A 6,000-nucleotide genomic window follows, 5' to 3' on the forward strand; every position below is an offset into this window, starting at 1 on the left:
CATAAGTCACCTCCTCATCCAACTTTACATATTCCTAGACAACTAAGACCCGCTCCATAGGGATACTGGGAGCAAAAAGTTTTTATTTCGCATTCTTTTAGATGATATTGGTCAAAAACTCTAGTCTAGTGATAATTATTACTATGTTGGTTGACGTGAAATAAAGTCCCATTAACAAACATTGATGGAGCAACCAAGGAAAAATGGAAGAGAAAAAAATGATGAGGGAGAGGAAGTAAAAAAAGAGAGATGAATTTTAAATACTGGAGAGGAACTATGCTGAATCAAGTTATGGAGACAAGAAGTTATATACAAGGAGATTCCAAGAGAGAACTAAATTATTATGTAGAATAGAATATAAGAAAAGAAAAAAGATGATAAAAAAGATACTAAGAATATATCTAGTCTATTGCGTAAGATAGAGATTGATAAAGAGAAACCTAGTACAAAACAACTACAAAAATATTTAGAAGTAATTGATAATGATAAGAATATCAAAAGGGAATCAACTGTAAAGTTGTAGAAAGGATAAGATAAAGCTAGACTATCGGAAGTGACAACAATATTATCTAAGAAACAGAGTGGATTGCAAGAAATAATAAAAGAAGGTTTGGAAGTAATGAAGTTAATTTTTATGGTGAATGAAACTAAACATGTAGAGTCTTATCAACTATCAGTATATATGGATCTTATGCAACAATAGATGCAAAGGAAAAACACTCTATCGAGTACACTACTACTTATAATAGAAGAAGATATTATTGATCAAATAATACAAGTAAAAAGTTATACTTTAAGTATTATGAGTCTACAAGAAAATTGGAGCAAAAATATTGATGAATATTACTAGCAAGTTGAAGCATATAAAGGTAGCTACATAAAACTAGTGGAAAGTTTTTGTTGTCATTATTCACCTTTGACATTGCTATCAAAGGGGGAGAGATTTATATATTCTTGTTGGGAGATATTGGATACACACACACACACACACACACACACACACACAGAGAGAGAGAGAGAGAGAGAGAGAGAGAGAGAGAGAGAGAGAGAGAGAGAGAGAGAGAGAGAGAGAGAGAGAGAGAGAGAGAGAGAGAGAGAGAGAGAGAGAGATTAAAAAAAAGAAATGATCAAAAGTGCTAAATGAATGATTAAGCCTAAAGAGGAGAAGCAGAATGTAATGCTACCCTAGCAACATGTTTCAAGATTTATTTTGAGACACTAGACTTGCTTCATATGTTTTAGGATTATTGTAGGAGGCTAGAGGATACTTTACATGATGAGCTTTGAGATACACTTTATATGCTTTCATTTATGTATTATGTATTTCTAACCCTCCTAATCCATCTTATACCTATATTACTATTGATATTATTCTATATGATTACAATGCTAGTTGTAGATATGCATGTTGGTTGGTTGTTGATGTAGGTATGTACAAGAACAGGTACTAAAGCCTCTATATTATTTTTTGATTTAGAGATGAAAGCATGGACAAGTAGAGACCCTAAGCTTAGAGGATCTATTTGGGAGTTAATTACATGTGTCTAGGAACTTGGATTTTTTTAAAAATATTTATTTGGTTTAACAATATCTTCATTATGACTTTATTTTAACATTTTTATTTATTTTTGAGTACTTAAATATAATTATTTGAGTACATATGGGTGTACACATAGATACCCAAATAAATATATTTATATATTTTAATGTGTGTATGTGGTTTTAGCTCATTTAATATGCATAAGGTCTAATGATTTTGAAAATAAATGGACAATTTTTTTTTGAAAAAAAGAGAATATTAAACTAAAATTGTTTATGAGGTTTGAGCATTGAACCTACTAGCTTTCAATTGCACCCACAACCAATCCACCTACCCAACTCTTCATAAAACATAAAATGGAAAATAAATTTTAATTCGTGAATTAGTAAGACCAAGTTATGGAATGTAGATAGTAAAAGTTCATAGGAATTGAACACTTGACCTCCTAGAGAAGATTGAAAAAGACTTAACCATTGTGCCAGGAGAATCCTTTGAGTCAGGATTTCTTGACAACCTAGATAGCCTAGTAGTTAGTTAGAAATTAAAAGATTTTTATAAAAAAAGTATTAATAGTCTTATATATTTAATCAAACTTTAAGGGATGTCAGTTGCAATGCATGCAACCAATGCAACCTCTCCTATAAATTAGGGGTTTTCCCAATGATAAAATATTGGAAAATTGATGGAAAAACTATAGGAAAGATTAATGCAAAAACTGTAGTCAAAATTGCCATTGGTGAAAATTCTAAACGAAGGAAACTTTAAATTAGAGAACCAAGGAAGCATGGAAACATATGAGTTCTACTTGCACATATTAGGAAGCTTGGATACAATAACAACCTTCTCAAGAAAATAAGTAGGCCAAAAGTCCCTCTTCTTCTTCTTCTTCTCTCTCTCTCTCTCTCTCTCTCTCTCTCTCTCTCTCTCTCTCTCTCTCTCTCTCTCTCTCTCTCTCTACATCTTGGCTATATTAGGAAAATGAGAATGAAAACAAATATATTATTGTACAATATATGAAATGAATTTATTTTATGAAACTAGATATATGAATCTATTTGTTTATTTCTCTATGAATGTGGATGTCTTATCATTTTCATTTTTCCATGGATGGTTTTCTATGGTTTGAATTTATTGAGATTGGATATCTGTATGGTTTCTAGCATGTTGATTCATCCCAAAACTATGTATGGAAAGCTATCCTATATCCAAAATGAATATAGAAATTCAACTCATAGAATTTCTCATATTTTTTGAGTTCTTTGAAACAAATACACATGAATACTGTACAAATTCATAATTCTATGCATTGACAACTTGTCAGACATCTTAAATCAAAAGCACAACACTATTGTATAGAAGCACAATAACAATATATAAAAGTGTAGATATAGTAAACAAAAACATAGCCCTATTAAAAAAAGTGCATCTTAGAGGAATAAAAGTACAACAATAATGAATAGATGGACACTTATGAGAAATTGATAAAAGAAGCAGCTATATTGCATGGATGTGCAGTATACTACATTAAAGTGCAAAAACAATGAATAAATGCACAAGAATATGAAACAAAAGTACATGAGTAACAAAAAAATGTGCAGAAGAAAGTTTTAAAAAACCATACAAGAAGATTTTGACCTTTAGAGCCTAATTCAACACCAGGGTATAAGATAAAATGAACATTTAAGTATAATTTCTTATACTTTAAGTTACATTTTATGTTATACATCTAACAACTTTTGAGATAGGTTTCAGGTTCATAGGAGTTAAAATAAAGGTTTTAAATTTATGTGGTTTTAAGTAATTTTATAGCCAGATTTTAAGAATCAACAATTCAACTTTTCCTTTTATAGTTTGTGACTTTTTTGTTAGAAATTAAAATCCACCAAGATAACTAAAATAGGGGGAATCAGGTGCAATTAAAACAACTCTAAATATCCTCATCAATTCTAAAACATATCAATAGTAGATGCAATAACCATAGAAATATAATCATACACAATAACAACGGATATGTTAACTAGGGATGCCCTTGATTAGAGGGAAAAACCTAGTTGAGATGGTGCCCACAAGATGATGTAGTAATATAAAATTTCCTTATGAAAGGATGGACTCTATTAGGATTCAATGAAATACATTCAGTACATATGAGTCTCTGTTAGGAGACTTTGAATTTCTATAAGAGATTCTAACCCTATTAGGAGTTGTGTCAATCCTATTAGGACTTGAAAGGAAGAAAGAAGGACCCACTGTCCAAATATCTTTAGTACTATCCTCAATGAATAATACAAGTGTACATCAATAAATGTCCAACAAAAAGTTCTCTTTCCAAATATAGTTCCTTGTAAGCTCACTATGCCTCAACTGCACCAATCACTTCTTTGATCCAAAAGATATGTACATGCAAGCTCACACACACTCTTAAGTTTGCATAACATAAAAACGATCTCTTTGATCTACACATGTGATGCAATATAAAGTAGGAGAATCCCTAAAGGAGAGGTCCCATCCCCCAAAAAATAACCACATAATAAAATATAAATAATAACACAAAGATTTAAATTCCAAACAATGCCGATTCTCATGAAAGGAATCTAAAGATTTTCATTCAACATGCCCACTAGTAAGGCCTTCTAGGTTACGACCAAATATGTAAACAATCACAGTAAAAATTCTACAAGACCTCGCAAGATCCAACTATAGCTATTCTAGACCCTCAATCTGGTAGAAAACTCTAAGAAGAATCTAAACTTGTGCTCGCAAGCCACCAAGAAACCTTCTTGTTTTCGAAACCCACACTTAGTTACTGGCTCTGCTCAACTTCGCTCCTCTCAACTAGTCCATGCTGAAAAAATTAATCACTCTGGATAAGAAAAGATCATCTACTTATACTAAACCAAGACACATGCTTACCTAGAAAGTTAAATTAAATAAACCTTCAAGCCACAAGTGATCTTGGAAACAAACATTAATACATGAAATTAGTAACACTTAGGACAAGCCCAACATTTATAATGCATAACTAACTCATATGAAAACATAAGAGTAAACACACTTAGACATAGGCCCACATGCCATTCAACTATCCAAATTCAAGATCACAAATTCCAACTCCCTTAAATTGAAGGACATTAAAATAATCTCCAAATTTTTGAGTAACATAAGAACACATTACAATACGTTATGAAGGTCTTCTAGTCCTTATAATGAATGTGTTAAAATCCAATAAGATTGTGAAATCCAGACGTAGTTTGAAAGGGGCAAAAAATGATACAAAAGGGAGTCTCTTAGATAAGGGACAAGGGTTATGATTTGGATACCCAAGATGAAGCTGAGGTGGGTATGGGGAGTTTGAAAAAGGGCTATGGTTGTAGTTCTAGAAAGAAGAAAAAGATGGTAGTTGACTGTGATTTTGGTTGGGAAAGTGATTTCATGGAGGAATTAGCGAGAGATCACTATAAAAAGAGGAGTGGAGGTAAAGGAAAGGGTATTAAGGGCTTTCAAGATGACTAAGCCTCTCTCCCTTCTGATGATGACCCTTTGGCTCACCGGTTGGAAAGGAAAAGAAAATCTTTGAGGCAACAAGAGGAGAGGTTACAGACTATAAAGAATGGGGATTCAAAAAATGAGGATGATGGGGAACAGGGGCATCTTCCATATTTGGATGATAATACTGATGGTGGGCTTAGGTCGTCCAAAGTTCTTTTTGGTAACCCTAGTACAATCTTGAAGGAGATTGGCTTCCTAAAGCAACAAATGCAGATGCTTGGCAAGGAAATGGACCAAGTTAGTAAAATTTCCAAAGGTGAGCGTACACTTGGCCAACACATAGATAGGCTTTCAGAGGTTATTGGGAATGTAGAAGAAGTTAAAAACCTTATACATAAGATACCACAACTTGAGGCCAAACACAGGGTGTTGGATAAAGCGATTAGTGGTATTCAAGGAAAGGTGTCTAAAATGGATGCTAAGTTGGGCAATTTGGAAAAGTTGTTCAAACATATGGTTGATAATGTGGGTAACCTCTTGAAGTGGCTTGAGCATGACAAAGGGTAGGACTCCCCTTTGGTGGCAGAGAATAATGGCCCCACCAAATGCACCTGAGCTCATTCTAAGAAGAATGAGGAAGTGAGTAAATTGGACGAGGTGAAGGCCATTGCTAAAGATATGCATATTCTAGTGGATCAGGCTATTGACCTAATAAAGACTTCTTAGCTAGTCTATTGCTATTTTTTTGCTATTCTTTTGCTATCTTTTCTAGCTTTATCTTTGGTGGCTTCATGGTTGTTCTTTTTGGAGGTCTGTCTCATGTTGTCCTGTGCTACTTTTCTATGTTGTTTACTTCTCTCATTTATCTCTAGACTTCTAGTTTTATGTAAAAGTTTTTGGGTCCTTTAAAACCTATTTTTACTTAATCAAAACATAAGAATACACTACAAATAACCATAAAAAAGGCTCTAAGT

The sequence above is a fragment of the Cupressus sempervirens genome, chromosome 6, assembly GCF_028749045.1.
Source record: "Cupressus sempervirens isolate cs-2001-9-10 chromosome 6, ASM2874904v1, whole genome shotgun sequence".
NCBI classification, from domain to species: domain Eukaryota; kingdom Viridiplantae; phylum Streptophyta; class Pinopsida; order Cupressales; family Cupressaceae; genus Cupressus; species Cupressus sempervirens.